This window comes from Erpetoichthys calabaricus, chromosome 6 (assembly GCF_900747795.2).
Source record: "Erpetoichthys calabaricus chromosome 6, fErpCal1.3, whole genome shotgun sequence".
Taxonomy (NCBI): domain Eukaryota; kingdom Metazoa; phylum Chordata; class Cladistia; order Polypteriformes; family Polypteridae; genus Erpetoichthys; species Erpetoichthys calabaricus.
Window position 1 is genome coordinate 143,162,393 of NC_041399.2, and position 20,746 is coordinate 143,183,138.

Genomic DNA, 20,746 nt, shown 5'->3' on the forward strand with positions numbered 1-20,746 from the left:
GTAAGCTGTAAGGAATGAGCCTGCCAAATTTCAGCCTTCTACCTACACGGGAAGTTGGAGAATTAGTGATGAGTGAATCAGTCAGTCAGTCAGTCAGTCAGTCAGTCAGTCAGTGAGTCAGTGAGGGCTTTGCCTTATATTAGTATAGATTGGCATTTATTGAGGTTTAACCTAGGTTAAAATTTTCAACAAGAAGAAGTTTGCACATTTTATCTTGTCAAAGTGAGTTCTCTCTATGAACCTGAAAACCTAATATATAACGTTTGAAAATCATTTACCAACTTTTTGGTTAATGCAGTATATGTATCAGTTTCTTGATGCAGAGGTTTCAATCATTTCTACAATGTTTCATAGAAAACTGTTATAGTAAACATGCAGTACAACAATTCTGAAACTATTCAATAAAGCCTTTGTGCCTCAGTAAACTGCACATTTTTTCATCAAAAATGCAATAAATCTCAAAAACTAAACTTCTACCATCCATCCATCTTCTTAATCCTATTGGTTCAATTCAGGGGCTGCATCAGCATCATGTATAAAGAAGTCACCAAGCCTAGATGGGGCATAAGTCACTCATGTGGCATACTCATTAACGAATCATCCTAACAGGCACATGTTTAATATGTGGTGTGGGCTTTTAACCCTTGAAAAAACAACGCTGGAATCAAGAAAAAGGTTTGGGGACCGTCCCCATATATTGCCCTAAGACAATATATGAAAAAAGAGATCAAAGTCTTTTAAATTACAAGAACATTTGACAGTCTTTACTTTGTGAAAATGGTGGATTTATACAAAAAGGATAATGGGAACAGGAAATGGTTGGTGTTAGGAACCGGAAGTAACATCATAGAGGTGAGCTGGAAGTGATGTCATTGAGGATGGGCGGAAGTGACGTTGTTACGGCCATTTTTATACCCGGAAGTGGAGGCAATTATTTTTCTTCTGACTTTCTGTGGAAAGAAGAGATCCAGGTAAGTACCATGTGACCAACTCATATCTCGCGATAGTTTACTCACCTTTAGGCTCTTTGACTACCTCCTAATCGCACGTGTGTGACAGTGGGAAGAAAATCCAAGTACAGTACCTGGGAAAAAAACTACAAAGACGTTAATAAAATGTGCAAACTCCACGTAGACAGTGACTGGGTTGGGATCCAATCTTAGTCTCCAGGAACCACAAGCTAGCCGTGCTAACCTCTCTGACACCATGGTACCCATTAAACATAAATTAGATAATTAAATTATAAAATCAGACTCTAACAACAGTAGTAATAATAATTTTCATTTTAATTAAAATATACAAAAATATATGTCTTAAAAAATGGAAAATGCTACAGTGGTTAAATTGCCATTTTAAACCTTTAATCTATAATTGTTCTGCATTCTTTACTGCTATCCTATACACAAATAGCGTGCATACAGACTCTATTTTGGTAGAAAGCATAAACATAAATAAATCCATATTTATAAAAATCCATTTTGGTGAAATATTTAGTTAATTTCCTAACATGTTAATAGTTTAAAGAAATCAGCACTTGGCAGGTCACTGGTTATTATGGCCGAGTTATGTACCTGGCAGTGATCAACTGGTAATTTTATTTTCTGGAAGAAAGGAGTTATTGTATTTATTGCAAGACTCAATTTATTTTTGGAGTACCAGGTGTGTATTACATAAGTAGTCAAAATATTTTTTTAGAATGGTGTCTGTTAACATGAACTATAAATCCAATAAACAGCTATTCTCTGAACATAAAAAAATTTAGTGACCTGCCAAATGAAACCACATAGGTGAATAAATGTTGTAATAAGAATTGACACTTTCATCCATTCTTGCACTATAATAATAAAAAATACAACATGTATTTATATAACATAAAAACATTCATTTATGAAATAAAAAAACATTTACGTGTTAGAAATGTCATTAATAAATGGTAAAAAAAAAAATTAGACCTTTTACTAATTAGTGGCAGGCATTTTTAAGAGATTCTAAACTGTAGTTTCTATACATAGGTATTTTATGAGACCCTAAACATGTTGTTTTATATTAATCACCTTCTTTTCACTTTTGTACCCCTTGCCGTAAAGTATATATGTATAAATTAATTTAGCACTCTATTATCAAACCTGATTATTGCAATTTAGGATCATGAAGAATACAAATACAGTATATTTCTATGATATTGTCAGAGCAATAATTTTTCTTTATTACATAAGATCAAAGCATGTAAAATAGATTAGAGTGGATTACACTGTGTCACCATTATAACTGGATGTTCTACAAATAATTACACACTCTGTCCCTCTATCTTTTCATTTGAAATGTTGAAGTGCTAGATGCTGTAAATGAGCAGGGGTGTTGCTGTTTTGCAGAATAATATGTGTTCTTTTCTTAATAAAGCTGGATTTTTGGCACATTTATGCCATAAATTGACTTGATGAAGTTAATATTGTAGAATCTGGTTATGCACCAGTATGAGTAAAAATATAAATTATACAAGAATAAAGTAAAAACAACATTAATTTTGATATCAGTAAAAGAACATTGCACTTTAAAAACAGAAAATATGCCACAAAAACACCAAACAATTCAACTTTAGAGAGTTAATGCAGAAAGAATAGGAAGATGTTTTTAACATTGTGGAAGGTTTCCTGTTTCACTTATAATACTTACAAATTCTGATATGCAAGGAGCTCTAAATGTTAATTCTAATAAGCTGCTAATACAGCAGAAATAATTGGAACAGTACTGTTCATCATTTGGCTTTCACCTCAGCAAGAGTATTTAACACCTTCATTTCTTGGTAGTGCTTATTTTATTTTTCACCTGAGTCCTGAAGTAAGGCATACAGTATATACTAAAGTTCTGCTAAAAGTGAGTGTTGTATTTTTCAGTGGAAGTTTTCCATCCAAATGACTTAGTTGCAAATACTTTATATGCATACTCATTGTTCTTACAACTTTGTGTTTCTTAATGGTACCCATGGGCATATTCACTTAAGGAAATTCTAGAATATTTTCTTTATATTATTTCTATGAAAGCATTCTAAAAAGTGATTTGCTGCTGGTTTAAATGGCTATATCTCTAGGAACCCCAAATGCGTACATTATGTATACTGTATGTGCTTCTTAAGTCATATACTGTACATCTGTTAGACAATTGAGATTTTCTGTTGCTGATCTCTCTGCTATTAAATTTTTATTAAACATTTATTGAGCTTTATGACTTCTATTCCTGGGAACACTCATCAAAGCTCAGTTTGTAATGTTCTGCCTGACAATCACATCATACTGATTTTTAAATTGCCGTTCTTTCATTTAGGAATCTTCATCATTCCCTAGTACATTCCCTAATGCTACTATTTATGCTATCACTGAGCCCTCCCAAAACCCCATACAGTACTATCATTCTAGAAGCTGGAAATGAAAGTCTTCCCAAAATGTATCAGTTTATCTTATAGCATACTTTTATTCACTTTTTACAATGCACAGTACCCTTGACAATTCCACAATAAATCTACAATACATCAATCTGTATACCTTTCTGTATTTTTCCCATGCCCATGTTTTTTTATTGCCAATTACAATAGAAAAAACTTTCTTGTCAAGAAAATTATAACTTCTACTTTAAAGTGACGATTATTCACTTTTATACAACAGAATAATTAAACATGAAATCTAGGATCAATAACTTTAGAAATTTTGTAAAGTAGCAGTTTAACATTAAAAATCTGTAAAGTCTGAATATTGATTTTTTGTTGCGGCCTTTTATTTAAAGCTCACAATGATGGTGCTTCTTGCTAAAGGAATAAAGATGGATGATACAGAAAAAACGTGAAGTGAGACAGACAAGCAGAGACAGAATGGAAAATCCAAATAAATAAATTACAGAAAAACGAAAGGAAGCAATGAAATGGTAAATTAATACACAATACACATTTTGCTAACTGTTTTCCTTTAACAAAGTGTTATTGTCGGAAGTGGGAAACAACAACAATAACATTTATTTACATAGTACATTTTTATACAAAGAACATCTTAAAGTACTTAAAGTACTTTACAAGATGCCAAAGACAAAGTTATAAGAAAAGAAAAAACAAATGAGATTAGGTAGGAATATTAATGAATAAGTATCAAAGTTGAGAAAATAAATAAATAAATCCATACGATCTTATAAAACATACCTCAGTAATTAGTAGAAGGGTAACGTTCCTTATGTACAATATCATAAAGAAAGCCTCTAAAGATGAGTCTGGAGATAAGGTCAGATGGCCAGGAGGACAGAAAAAAACAAAATCTGATGGGGTTCCAAGGCCAAAAGACCACCCAGCTCCCCTAGACATTCTACCTAACATAAATGTGCTTAACTCATTCCTCATTGTCTCCAGGCTTCGTCTCAGATGATTCGATGTAGTCGGTCTTGTGGACAGCCAGGGCATGAACTTTCATTCCAGCATCACAGGTGAAATGGTAGAAATCAGTCCATCAAAATTTCTGAACATAAGACGGCTCTAAATTTCTACTGGAGAAGGCACTGTGCTTGCAAATGACCAAGTAATAGCCTCCTAATGCCCAGAACAGTAGCCATTAGCGTGACCATAATGAATGACCTTATTCCAATATCCTGTGTGACATAGGGCGGCACGGTGGCGCAGTGGGTAGCGCTGCTGCCTCGCAGTTGGGAGATCTGGGGACCTGGGTTCGCTTCCCGGGTCCACCCTGCGTGGGTTTCCTCCGGGTGCTCCGGTTTCCTCTCACAGTCCAAAGACATGCAGGTTAGGTGGATTGGCGATTCTGAATTGGCCCTAGTGTGTGCTTGGTGTGTGGGTGTGTTTGTGTGTGTCCTGCGGTGGGTTGGCACCCTGCCCAGGATTGGTTCCCTGCCTTGTGCCCTGTGTTGGCTGGGATTGGCTCCAGCAGACCCCCGTGACCCTGTGTTCGGATTCAGCGGGTTGGAAAATGGATGGATGGATGTGTGACATAATCAAGATAAGATATAATACAGGACACTTTAAGAGTTTAATAAGTTTCTATATGAGATAATAACCAACAAGTATCAGAAGCAAAGCTGCCATTGAGAAGACAAGAGCAGAACATCACTCCAACCTTTTAAGACCTACTTACAGGGCCATCATTCTGTAATTCATTTTCATTGTTCAGCAAATTATGGTGGTATGGTAACTTTATAGTTTATATGATAAATATGATTTTCTCATTTACCACATATTATGGTAGAATTTTGATGCAGACCAAAGGCAAAGGGAGAAGTACTGCTCATATTAAATAAGCTGCGATCAAACAAGTCACCAGGACCTGATAATATTTACCGACAAGTTCTTAAGGAGGTTAGTGAGCACATATATAAACCCTTGACTCATATTTTTGGGAAGTCACTGTGCAGTGGGGAAATTTCGAAGCACTGGAAAATGGCAAATATTACCCCATTATAAAAAAAAGGGTAACCGGAGAGATCCAAGCAGCTATAGGCCAGTAATCTTAATGTGCATCACAGAGAAATTAACAGAAGGAACCATTAAGGATAAGATTGAGCAACACTTGGCAAGAATAGGAGTTTTACTGAACAGTCTGCAATGGTTCAGAAAAGGGAGATCATGTTTTGCTAACATGCTTGAATTTTATGAGGAAGCAACAAAAGGATATGCTCTGTGGAGCATATGACATTATTTACCTTGATTTTCAGAAAGCATTTGATAAAGGTGACACATGAGATGTTGGGCATCAAACTAAAAGAAGAGGGAGTTCAGGGTGATGTTTGTAGATGGGTGCAAAATTGTCTCAGACACAGGAAGCAGTGGGTTATGGTGTGAAGAACCTTATCAGAATTGTCTGATGTTAAGAGTGGTGTCTCTCAGGGGCCAGTATTAGGGCCATTGCTACTTTTAATATATAAATGATTTGGACAGGAATATAAGTAACAAGCTGGTTAAGTTTACAGATGATACCAAACTAGGTGAATTGGCAGATAATCTGGAACCTTTTGAATTGGTACAGAGGAACTTGGACAGCATAGAGGCTTGGGCAGATTTGTGGCAGATGAAATGTAATGTCAGTAAATGTAAAGTATTACATGTAGGAAGTAAAAATGTTAGGTCTGAATACACAATGGGAGTTCTGAAAATCAAAAGTACACCTTATAAGAAGGATTTAGGAATCATAGTGGACTCTTCATTAAGCCATTAAGAATGCTAACAAAATTTTAGGTTATATAGCACGATGTGTAGAGTACAAGTCCAAGGGGGTTATGCTCAGTTATGCTTTATAATGCACTGGTGTGGCCTCATCTGGAGTATTGTGCACAGTTTTTGTCTCCAGGCAACAAAAAGGACATAGCAATGCTAGAAAAAGTCCAGAGAACAGCAACTAGGCTGATTTCAGTGCTACAGTGGATTAATTATGAAAAAGATTAAAAGAGCTGAGCCTTTTCAGTTTAAGCAAAAGAAGATTAAGAGGAGACATGATTGAAGTGTTTAAAATTATAATGGGGAATTAGTACAGTAGATTAAAACTGTTATTTTAAACTGAGTTCATCAAGGACACAGGGACACAGTTGGAAATTTGTTAAGGGTAAATTTCACGCAAACATTAGGAAGTTTTTCATAAGCTACCAAATACGGTGGTAGACAATAGGACTTTAGGGACTTTCAAAACTAGGCTTGATTTTTTTTATTAGAAGATTTACATGGATAGCTCTGGCAAGCTTTGTTAGGCTGAATGGCCTGTTATCATCTAGATGGTTCTAATTTTGTAATGTTCTAATAACTCATTCTAGTTTCTGAATAAGGTTGGTTACTTAGGCCCACTCACCAAACTTGTTTGTCCTCAGCCTAAAGGAAATATTATCAATCACCATGATTCCCGCCAATAAAAAAGACAAAAAGACAACTACCTATTGAATGAAAATGAATTTTGGAATTTATTAAACAAAACCATGAAATACTGTACATATGTAAGGGACTATGCACACTGTTTGCATAACATGCCCTATTCTTCACCTGAACCTTTCAAGAAAATATTTAAAACATAGAGCACAAACAGAGAGCAATAACTTAGTCCAGATCTAAACGAATGAAGCAATTTCTGATTTAGTCAAAATGCCAGTGTAACGCTATAAATGGACAGAAAAGCAGCTTCAGACAGAACAATCCCCAAGAAAACAAGACCTTAAATATCTCATTGTACATTTCATCGTTGGAACAGAAAGCAGCAGGAGCATTGCTTGAAATAATGTTTTTAGGTGACCACCTGACTAAAACCAGAACTTGAATCCTGGATTAAATGCATGAGATGAACAATGGATGGATACATGGCTGCAAAAGACTATTATTTGATTGCAATGAAGCTGGAAGGCTAAAGTAGAATAACCATGGTAGAATTCAGTTCCAGATGTGAAAGAAAAAAATAAAAATGCCACCAGTAAAAATGGGCAAATACCATTTTCCACCACCATCCCATTCCATCTTCTTACACATATACCTGCAATTATGCATATATGAAATGGGACACAAAGAGATCACCAAGAATATTGAGCTTGACCTGACTTCTTATGGAATCAAAAACATTCTCTCTTTTTGGTTTGTACATTACAATTAAAAATTCAGTACTTCTCCAACTGATTGAGGGTTTTTTTCACCAAAATTAAACATATTAAATGTTCACTATGTTGCTGCTTTAATATATCCACATAAGTTTCCTTTATAATTGATTGTTCAAACAATGGCAGTGTTTTTTATTCAAAGCAGATGGGTAGGTAACAACACATCATTTGTGTATGTACTTCAGAGGTTGATTTGGTAAGATTTAAGCTGCTTTTATATGGCTTGTTAGTGGACATTAGTCATTCTAGCATAAAGACATCAAGAAAAACAGCCATGCTGGTTTTTTTTTTTGGTTTTTTTTTGCACATGATGGTGTCTGAGAAATATTGAAACAAGTTCTAAACCCAAAGAACATCTACCTCAAAAGAGGTGTTGTGGTGAAAAGCAGATGGTTAATGAAAAAGACAAACGTAGCCTGACAAAATTTACAGTTCTAAATGAGACATATGAGAATGCACAACTCTTGTCACCATGTCATGGATTGGGTATGACAATCAATAACTGGACACAATTCCACTCAGCGGAAAACTAGACGATGCTGTTGCAGTGGGCTCAAGAACATAAACACTAGACATTGCAATATTAGAAAAATGATAAACTGATCTGATGAATCCTGGTTGTCGCCAATTCACAATGAAAAGAGCATCATGTTTTTCAAAAACATCATCTTCCCAGGTTTCAGAAAATCTACTCTGGTGTTTGGAATGCTCAGATGATTGTTTTACTAATGTTTGTGGTTGTTATTTGTTATTCTATCATAATGTAGAACCCATTAATATTTAAATGTTGATGTTTCCATTTTGTTCTGATAGTACAAAGTGTAAAGTATATTATACATAGTTAAAGAAAACATCTTAGTCAAGGCTTACAATAATTGGGACTGTATGATCCCCCTTTCCCAGCTTCTCTTCCCTAATCTCTCCCCATCCTGAGGTATTAACATACTGTATTTAAAGAATTAAAATGATACACTAAGCCTGTGTAAACAAATGGCATTTATCTCTTCTTTCAATATCTATGATGTATTCAATTAAAGAAATCATAGGAACTGTATTAATCCTAGCAAAGGTTAACTCTAAATATACTGATATGTACCAATACCTGAGCCCCAAAAGAGGCTTTAAGATGTTTTGCAGCAACATTTCCAAATAAAAATAATTTTTTCTAGAAGAGATTGAGAGAAAACACAAAGGTGTCTAGTAAAATAAAAATGTGAGCGGGGCATTGCAGATTGTATTTCATTACCATAGACAAGGCCAAGGAAACATCGTTCCTACAGGAGAGCACCAGGGGGTTGGCAATGTCAAAATGTTTATATTGGAAAGTTTTAAATATGGTATTCCAGGAGTAGTGGTTCTAAGTGCTTTCAAAGGCAAGGTCAAAACACCAGATTTGGGAAGTATTACATCTTTACAATTCGATTCACAATTTAAATTATATAATGAGGAGAAGAAATACTACAGATACAAAATATAGTAGAGGATGAACAGAGAATTATCGGCATCCTTAACTTTTTAGGACATTTATAGGAAGAAAAAGAAAGAAATGGGAATTAAGAAAACGAAGAGGAAGGGACGTTATACAAGTATTTAATTTTCTGGAAAGTGCACAGAGAAAACCATGTTACTACATTAATATGGTTGACCTCTAATTACCAAATCCATATTGTAGTAAATTGAAAGTGAAAGTGTATCTAAATACATTTATTCGTTGATCAAATCCATATCTCAGAAAAATGGGTTTCTAAGCTGTGCTGATAGTTATTAGCAAGTCTTTGTGATACAAGTCAGAGAGGAGGTCCCTAACAAACTGATTCTTTAGAAACCCATTATCCATCCTTAGTGACTTATAAAATGCAAATGCAAAATGTGATGCACTTACATTTTAGATAAAAAAAATATTTCTAAAATAAATATACTGTATTAAAAGAATGCCTATAAATCTAAAAAATGATCTGAAGCACAATAAAGTTTCTAAACTACCAACAAAGTTTCCCAGTTCGTAATAATCAGCAGTAACTTCAAGTGAGAACAATATTGGGTTCTTGTAGAATTTAAACAGTTTCAAAATCTGTTATAGGTAATTTTCCGTGTTTCCATAGACAAAAAAAAATCCACATATATGGAAATATAACGAGAAAACTTTCAAACCTTTATGGACGTGATTGTCTCAGAGATGCTGAATTCCAATAGCCCTCCGTTTAAGTGATAGAACAAAAAGAGCAGATGGTGAGTAGTGAACAATGATTAGATAGCCATGCTTAAAACAACTCTTAACAGAAAAAGAAAGAGACACTATTGAATTTGTCAGAATGAGAAATGGATTTAGATATAGCATCCATTCAAAATGGGTAAATATCTTTTTTTTGGATTGTACTATAGGAAGGACTTTGTTTTTGTGTAGTATCTTCCTGTCTGCATTTTTATTTAGGAAGACTGCCAATTTTTTTTGTATACACGTTTATTGTTTTTGTTTCTTTTTCATTTGGGGACTTGCAATACTCACTGTAAATATTGTAGTTTCACTATTTTTTGGGACTTTGCTTCTTTGTTTCGTGTGTCAGTTGCATGAAAAAAACCTGACTGACACTATTTTATGTGCAACTGTAAATAAAAACATATTTTTGTTTTTGCAATCCAACCTTTTTGTGTCTGTGGTTCTCTGTCTAACAACTCTCATTTCTGATCCCAACTGGTCCCAAACTACAAGATGCCCAGTGTGTAGTCAGCGCTATATAAATGTAATGAATTATTATTATTATTATTATTATTAGTCTGGTGCCATCTTTCCCACTGCATGGGGTATCACATTGCATCTCATCCAGCCATTCCTAGATCTCAACCCATAACAGCAACGAGATGTTCTTACTTCTTTTCACCTTGGGAATGGATATGTACAGTGGAACCTCGGTTCACAACCATAATTCGTTCCAAAACTCTGGTTGTAAACCGATTTGGTCATGAACCGAAGTAATTTCCCCCATAGGATTGTATGTAAATACAATTAATCCGTTCCAGACCATACGAACTGTATGTAAATATATGTTTTTTTAAGTTTTTAAGCACAAATATAGTTAATTAAACCATAGAATGCACAGAGTAATAGTAAACTAAATGTAAAAACATTGAATAACACTGAGAAAACCTTGAACAACAGAGAAAACCAACATTGCAAGAGTTTGCACTATACTGTAGCCTTATGACCCGATCACTGTAAACACTCTTTTTAAATGAGTTTTAAGCACAGGGGAAAAAAAGGAACATTTGAACAAATCCAAACTTTATTTAAAAGCCAACCATAAGCAACCAAGAAAGTAACATTGCAGGAGTTCACGCTAATAGCTTTACAACCCAATTGCTGTAAACACTCTTTTTAAATGAGTTTTAAGCACAGGGGGAGAAAAGGAACATTTGAACAAATCCGAACTTTATTTAAAAACCAACCATAAACTACCAAGAAAGTAACATTGCAGGAGTTCACGCTAATAGCCTTACAACCCAATCGCTGTGTAAACTTTTTTTGAGTTTTAAACACAGGGGAAAAAAAGGAACATTTGAACAAATCCGAACTTTATTTAAAAGCCAACCATAAGCAACCAAGAAAGTAAAATTATAGGAGTTCACGCTAATAGCCTTACAACCCAATTGCTGTGTAAACTTTTTTTTAATGAGTTTTAAGTACAGGGGAAAAAAAATAAACATTTGAAAAAAGAGAAAAGTAACATTGCAACAATTCATGCTATGAACCGAAAAATGAACATTTGAAAAATCCATAATACAAAAACTAACCATAAACCATCAAGAAAACTAACCTTGTATGAGTCGAGTTCTGGCATGAAGTGAGGAGGAACTGGGTGGAGAACAATCCAGTCTTGTCGCAGTTGAAGACTTGTTGTGGGATGTAGCATTCGTCCTCCACTAATTTTGTGAAATTTTTCACAAATTCTTTCGCAGCTTCATCGTCGGAACTAGCAGCCTCTCCATGCCTTACCACACTATGAATGCCACTTCTCTTGTGAAACTTTTCAAACAATCCTCTACTGGCTTTAAATTCCTCACTTTCGCCACTCGTAGAAGGATAGTTTTGCAGCAAATTGCCATGAATCTTCCTGGCTTTCTTGCATAACATCGCCTTGCTTACGCTATCCCCTGCAAGTTGCTTCTCGTTCAGCCACACTAGCAACAGTTTTTCCACCTCTTCCAGCACTTAAGACCTCTGCCTGGTTAATGCTGTAACTCCTTTTGCAACATCAGCTGCTTTAATAGATTCTTTCTGCTTTAGAATAGTTGAAATCGTAGATTTTGACTTCTTGTACTCGGTAGAAAGATCAGTAACACGAATGCTATGCTCATACTTTTCAATAATTTCTTTCTTTACTTCGATTTCAATTTTCTGCAAAACTTTCTTCTCACCACTCTTCACTTGCTAAGAAGCCATGGTTAACTGCAAAAGCACACGAAATACTGTAGAGCACAGAGTTCACAGGTAAAGCATGCACGTCTGACAGAGAACAATGAACAGGGAGAGGCTGAACACATGCTTAAATACAGTAATCGGCGCGTACCAACCGGAAGGGAAATGAAATAGAGCACAAAGAGTTCACAGCGAAAGCACGCACGTACATGCAAGCATGCACGTCTGACCGAGAACAATGCAACATGTGCAGAAATCATCGGTGCACACAAACTGAAAGAGAAACTGGCTTGTTCGTATACCAAGTGTGTGGTCATAAACCGAGGCAAAATTTTGGCAAACTTTTTGGTCGTAAATCGATTTGTACGTGTACCAAGACGTTCGTGAACCAAGGTTCCACTGTACATAGAATTCAGAAGTCTTACAGTCTCGTCTACCTCTTCATGTGTCATGACCATGATTTGCCAGCCCAGCTCGACGCCTTGCTCTGGCATGGCATGTGGTCTGGCAGTTCCCTTTGCCAAGTCCTCAGATGACATCTGGTCTAACTGTAGTGAAAGTGAATAAAAGACTATTGGGTGTACTCCTTTTGGAAATCCAAGACTATGAATAGGAGACTGAGCTTATTTGGGAATTGTGTCATGTAAGTTATTGAGATCCTTTACAATTTCATTTTCTTTTCTTTTTGAATACATTGGAATTTGATTTTTATTAAGATTTTAAGTGTTTATTACATTGTTGCATGGTGTGATCATTATATGGAAGTGTTCATTTTTAAAGAACTTTTCATTAGGCTGTTCAATAAAGAGATTTATTTTATTTTTGGAAAAACACCATCTTGTGTGTATCTCCATTCAAACTCTTTTCAGTTTTGATTTCTAGATGTTAGGTGTTCTTGGGGATGGTTTACGGCATATAAACCTCAAACAGCCCAAAAACACGCTATTGTCAAACACTAACTGAATGCAGTGTCAGAAGAGGAGTGGGTCTAACATCTGAATAGAGACTGGAAGACAGGCTAGAGAGAGTGAAACAGAAAAAAATGAAAAGGGGAGTGTTTTGGTGAAGTACTGTGCTGGGGAAGAGAGAAAGCTAGTCTACCATGCCGGAAAGATGGGTTTTTAGTTAGATAGACAGATTTTTAGCCTTCTTGGTTTTTAACTGGAAATAGATGGCTCCCCTACTCTTTCCAACATACAGTTCACAAACATCAATGCTTGTTGCCCTCCTGTCACGGACATTGAAAACATCAAAACATGTAGACTACAATTAAAGTATGGATGTCATTTTCCCAACTTTAAAAATTTTAATGTGTTTACGAACATTAAGCTGTAGTGTAATAAATTCAGATTTCAGTAAGCACAAGATAGCAAAAGGCTATTTTATAATCATATAGTTGCAAAAAAATCAGATTAAAGGAATAGCAGTTTTCTTAAAGCCCACACATATCAATCAGATAACAAAGGTAGGCCTAGAGCAAAGATACAACATCTCTGAAATTTTGATTCATTGTCACTGAATTGCCTAATGGCTATGAACTTTGCCACATCTCCAGTGGAAAAGATTTTTTTTTCTTTTATCTCTTACAGATGGTGTTGGAGGTGGAGAATCAGTTTCACATCAAGAAATGAATCATGACTCTAATTAGAGCCATCTGTTTTTGTTTGGTTTGGAGTCATCGATCACCATTACCATAGTCAGATAGTTGCCACTAATGGTAATATCACTTCCCAGCATGTGGCAGATTAACACTTAAGAGACATCCTCCTTCCTATTCTCCAAAAGTGCCAGATGTCTGTGGTTTTCCTGGATTGGTTTATAACTGCATATTTTGCTGATTATTGAATGCATGTTGACAAACATTCATCAAACAATTCTTATATTATATTCAGCTTTCAAAAACATTAGCTTACATCACTTAAAGCATCACTTTCTATTAATGTACTAATACAACATCACATAGGTCTCAGATGCCTGCAAACATAAACTTTCTTGAGTCACATCTGTTAGTATATTGCACCAATGTATTTGCCATACAGTTATCATCAAGTTCACATCTTTGTCAACTAACAGCTATATAAAGTAGCTAAGCATTCATCTTTGTTAAATCCTGAAGTTACTGATGAATGGTTTTCTCCTAAATGAATTTATATTTTCAGAATGATGCGTTGGGACAGGAACAAACATTTTTGTATGACCCACACACCCAAAAAATGACAAGTACAACAAAATTGGCGTGGATACAGAATGGAACATACCAAGGAGGGATATGAAAAGAAAAACTCTGTGCAGTGGCTTGCCCACTTATCCACCACAAAAATGCCCACCTTATTCACTTAGTGTTTCTCTCTTTCAGAAATTCACCTGCTATGTCAATTGCCATGTGGTATTCTCAAAAAAAACTTTACCTTTTTCTAATCACATTGCAGCTCATTCTGTATTGCAGTGATGCTGCCATTTATCTAATTTCAAACTGCCATTGTTCACACAATGTACAACCTCCTTGGCAGTACCTGAGATTCTACATTGGCATCCATCCATCCAATCCATTGGCATCCGGAGATTTTCTATTTCATAGATTCTCTCTCTCTTCACTTTCCTAAGCCCTTGGAAACCTTGGTGATTCCCTTGTGCCTGGCAGTCTCTAGTCAAGCAGGAACTCCTTCCCATTATATACAGTGCATGCATATATAATATTAATTACTGCATACTGTACATTTAATGTTTGACGAACATCTACTTATAGAATCTATGTACTGTCTGTCTAGTTGTGATAGCATACTGGGTTAATTTATACTAGACATCTTTTTGGCAAAAGCATACAGCCTAAAAAACAGAAAACTTTCATAGAGGGAGGCTTTTGAACTGGAAATAGAATATCTAGAGTGCAGCTTTAGGTTGTCAAAAGTATATTTAGAGAGCAACTGGAGTACAACAAGAATGCAGTGGGCCTGGCATAGACTCAGTCTAAACTATCATTTGTAAGGGACAAATATTCTCTGTAATATAAATATCATCAGATCATGTTGGAAATTCTGGTATGATGTTTAAACAGCCATGACATTTTTCATGCATTCATAGTAATTCATTTTGTTTTTAATTATGGGGCACTTCCTCATGCACATAGGAAAAAAAAGATAAGTATGGCCTAGTAGCTGAAACCATTGGACTGTAAACCACAAAGCTGCAGGTTTAGTCTCCACCATCGACTCAATATTTGCCACCGTGGTAACATTTAAATTTATAATGCATCAATTTTAGAAAATGACAAAAATATTTGCACTTTCCACTTGTGCTTTCTTAAGTCAGATTGCTAAATCAGATAAATAAATCATTTTAATGCAATGAATCAGTTACTATGGTGAAAATACAGTTTCCAGTGGCCATTAAAATAGCATAAATGTTGGGCTCATGGCATGACTTGGTGGCAAAGAGATTAGTGCGGTTTCAGAGATACAGGGGCTGAGGTTCATATCAATGATCTACCACCTGTTTCGGTGGAGTTTGCATGTTTTTAGTGGTATTAGATTATGTTAAAGGTGCTATATTGTACAATATGTCATTAAGGTAACCCCTAGCACTGATAAACTAACCAATTAGATTAGATTAGATTAGATTAGATTAGATTAGATTAGATTAGATTAGATTAGATTAGATTAGATCAAATGAAATAAACTTTACGTAATCTCATGGGGAAATTTAGATGCATATAGCAGCAGAAACATAATAAACAAGGATACAGACTCACAGGATAGATGATCTAATCAAGCAGTCAATTGGTAAGTAAATAAATAATAATAAAAAGTACATTGGGTGGAAGCATTGAATTGCCTAATAGCAGTGGGCAGAAAAGACCCCCAGAGGTGCTTCTTTGGACATATTCGTGGAATTAGCCTGTGCCTAAATTTGCTCCAAGTGAGTGCCTTCTGGAGAAGATGGACTGAGTTTTTCATGATGGCATCCAATTTTGCCATTGACCATGCTTGCCAAGTACCTTTCATGATCTGTTAATTATATGGTTCTGAATACATCACATTCTACATTTCAGTCCATGCATTTTTTTAATAAAATCTGCTTGTTCAGTTCAGGGGTGCAGGATGTTAGTATCTAATCCAGCAGAATTGGGCCATCATTGGGCACACTCATGCTGTACAATGTGACTGTAGATGGCGCTATACCAGCGATTAATCCGACACAGACAGACACGGGAGGCACACTACTAAAACAAAGTGCTTTTATTTTTATTACTCGTGGAGAACGTCTTTCCCATTCCCACAAGTCCACAACACACAGTCCAAAGCACAATACTGCACAATACTATACTTCTTCACTCTCTATCTTCACCACTCCTCTCTGGCAAGCTTAGTCCCTCTCCTGCCAACTCTGGCTTATGGAGTGGTGGCTGCTGGCTCTTTTTATATCCCACTCAGAAGTGCTCCAGTTGTTTGATGACCTATTTCTGGTGGCACTTCCGGAAGTGGCGGAAGAACCACCCATACAGGCTCAGAAACAACTACAACATCCCCTGGCAGCACCCCCAGATCCCAACAGGGTTGTAGAGAACTCCATCTCCTATGGAGCCCTGCAGGAATCCGAGGCACCGCTGCCACCCAGGGGGGCTGTCATCTAGTGTCCCGGGAGAGTTACTGTTCTGTCTGGCCGGACAAGGACCCCGGCTGTCTGTGACAACACATATCCGCATTTATTTTTACTGGACCAATCTGTAGTTGCCAATTACCCTGCTCTACACATCTTTTGATATTGTGAGAATGCATATGAAAACAGGTAAATGTACAAATTCCACAATGTCCAGGCCAGGATTTGAAATTAAAGCATGAAGTTGCAGCACCAATAACTGCATCACTGCCTGGTGCCTTAGTTGCTCTGAAGACTGTTGAGCTGGTTATTTTTCTCGTATATAATGGTAATATCAAAGGTTTTCAAAGCATGTGTAACAGTAAAACCAAAATGTAACTCTGTAGTTTATCCATTCTGTTGGCACTTATGGTGGAATAAAATGTCAAAATGACTATACAGTGGTACCTCTGGTCACCCCCATAATTTGTTCCAAAACTCTGGATGTGACCCGATTTGGTTGCGACCCGAACGTAATTTCCCCATAAGATTGTATGTAAATACAATTAATCCGTTCCACACCGTACGAACTGTATGTAAATATATATATTTTTTAAGCACAAAAATAGTTAATTATACCATAGAATGCACAGTGTAATAGTAATCTAAATGTAAAAACATTGAATAACACTGAGAAAACCTTGAACAACAGAGAAAACTAACATTGTAAGAGTTTGCGCTAGACCCTTACGAACCGCTCGCTGTAAACACTTACAGTTTTAAGCACAGGGAAAAAAAAATTAAATGCCACTTCTCTTGCAAAACTTTTCAAACCATCCTCTACTGGCTTTAAATTCCTCATCTTCACCACTCGAAGAAGGATTTTTTTTCAGCAAATGAATGAAGCCATGAATCTTCCTGGCTTTCTCGCATTTGATCGCCTCGCTTACGATATCCCCTGCAAGTTGCTTCTCGTTCAACCACAATAGCAACAGTTTTTCCACCTCTTCCAGGAACTGAGGCCTCTGCTTGGTTAACATTGTACCTCCTTTTGCAACATCAGCTGCTTTGTTAGGCCCTGTATACTCAAACAAAAGAAAATGGGAAATGAAGAATGGAAAATCATTGGTGCGTACGAACACGCGTAGGGAAACTGGCCACCAGTATTTATCAAGAATATGGCAATTAGGAATAAGTGCTAATATGATTGTTTTCTTATTTTGTAATTTCATTAATGGATATTATCAGTTACCAACAGTTAGATACACAGCCAGTATTGACATATTTAAAATTTGAATAACATATTTTTAAAAATATACTTTAACTCCACTTATCCTGATGAGGTTCATGAAAACAATACACTGGCCAAGCTGGAAAATCTAAGCCATACTATCTATAACAACTATTTTCAGCTCCTACTGGAAATTTTCCAGAAGCCTCAAAGAAAGAGAACCTTTCAATGTATACAATGTTTGTCTGTATGTCCTCTCCTAGTGTCATGCCTGGTATACCACATGTCATAGGCTCCCAAGCATCATTATAACCTCATGTCCAAACTACCCCAGCTCTTCGTTTCAATCCTAAGTACGCAGTTGTTCTGGTTTGATATATTCTTATACCATGGAACACCATAAACTATCATGGAAAGTGAGCCCAGCAACACTACATACAGTAGGTGCTGCATTTTAGCTAAGTGAACTGACACTCTCATTCTTTAGGACAATATCCATAACTTGTGACCATAGGTAATGACTGATAATCAAGTTCTTCATCTGATGACTTGCATTGTACTTCTGGTTCATTGTATCACTGTGGTTCACAAAACTGCTGCTTTTGTACATTTATTAATCTGATAAATGACTGTATACTCACTTGTCAATAAGGCACTCTTTTCTGGAAGAAGATCATAACCTCATATTTGAAGATGTTAATTTTCATCTAATGTTCAGAGTCCAATACCAAATTGATAGGTCTCGAAATAATGTCCAAGTGCACAAATGTGGCTCTCCCTACACAAATTGAAGACAGAATGGCATGCAGTAGTGACCCTGGAAATCCATACTCTTGTAATATTTTTGACAAGATACCAAATGGTACACAATCACAACTAATTTCTAAGTGTACAAAGCAAATACAGACGAGATCACGAAACTTCCATGATCCCCTTAAATATCAGTGCAAAGGAAAATATCACCAGCGATGAATCACTCTGAGTTAATGCCTGCACTCTCTCTAACTGTCCACCATGAGTCTGAGAGTAAAAAAATCATTACTATAAAAATTGAATAGGAGTTCCATTTTAAATATACATTACAATTAAAATGTGTACACTAAAAGCAATAAATTCAAAGGACATTGAATGGAGCAATGAAACAGATATACACTGTAAAGTGAAACTCAAAATAGTGACCAAAACCTTACATCATAATGCATAAAATGCTTCTTGACATAGCAAAACCTGTAGAAGATGCTAGATTTACAGGCATGTTAATTATATTTAGCATGGATCAAATCTTTGGTCTGCCAGATTCCATCTCAGCAACATTAGAGCAATAGCTGAAAACAAGGCTTGACCAGACACCAGTATAGGGCACACTCACAAGTATCCACACTTACTCATACTAGGTCAATTTAGACTTGCCAATCAGTGTAATACATACTTTGGGATCAGGGATGTTACTATAGAAAAGGTCACTCAGATTTTAGGGAGAGGTGTGTGTGTGTGTGTGTGTGTGTGTGTGTGTGTGTGTGTGTGTGTGTACAAACCTTTTTTGCGCAGGGATTCAATCACCAAATCTTCATTGCTTTGTGGCAGTGATATAAGATTATACTGCCTTAAAGTTAAACAGATTGTGTAAAATTTAATAATAAGCCAATCTGAAGATCTGAACTTAAATATACTGTAATACATTGAATATGTATTGTTCTAAAGGTCTAGCTTGAATTAGTTGTTTCATCTATACCTTTTTTTCTTTATAAAAGTTTGGCAAAATACTCAATGTACTACAAAAATCAGAAAATAAATCAAACTTTACCCATGTCATGTTTTACAAGTGAGTTCATTTCACAGGTCCTCATATGAATCATAAATACTTTATGCTGTTTTTTTCCAAATTTAAGCACAATGTTTTAAGTGACTATAAAATGTATTTTTACAGTATGATTCAATATAACTGATGTACGGTTTAATGCAAGAGAAACTCTAGGATGCAGTATGCCGTTTATGTGTAGGGTTTGTCCCAGAAAGGATTAGGGCAAATAACACCTGGGAGGTAGGCAGTAGTATATGATGTTAGTACCAGCATCTTACGGTTATGGGCAGGGAGTTTGGACAAGGGGTATTGGGTCAATAATGCTAGAGGAAAATTGTGAAAGGACAATCAAGTTGTAAAATTCCTTACTGAGAGCATTTGAGTCAACATGTTAATATAGGAAAACCTGTCAGCCTTGTGCTGTTGAGCTGTGAGGTGCCTATCATGCAAGCTGGTGACCCTCAGAAACATTTCTTCTGATTGGGCTGTGACTTTGTGGTCTGCCAGATCTCTTCCTGTCAGAGTTTCCTCCAGTTTCCAATTGCCTTTGGATTGTGCAGGACACCGTACTAACTATATTTTAATTTTTTTTCAATTTCTCTCAATGAAAGGTATATACTTCTTAGGGTAATAATGCTCTGCTTCATTTCATTAAATTAATTGCTATTTTCTTGTCATTATCACTGGAATATTGTCCAAGTAGTACTTCAGAGGATTTAATAACAGAGTCTGTTCCAACTCTGCTTTAAGATAGAAAGAGAGTTTTTAAGTAATCAACAGAATTTGGGACACCTATGCAAATTGTTTGCTTCAACTTGCAAGGCTTAATTTACTTAAATTGCAGAACATTTGTAGGTTGTAACCTATTAGTTGTTCTCTAAAGAAGGCCCATTTGTAATATTCTGATGTTTCATTTTTTCAGTTTTTGCTAACCTAAACTTTACATTTAAACCTCTGGCAGTTTACTGCTTACCTTTCACCATTTTAGGTCATTCATTGCATTTTAACTAATTAAATCTGAAGAAAAACTAACCCAGCCACAGGGGACGCACAAGCCAGTGTTTCTTCGTGCCGGTCCCATGCCCAGATAAATGGGGAGAGTTACGTCAGG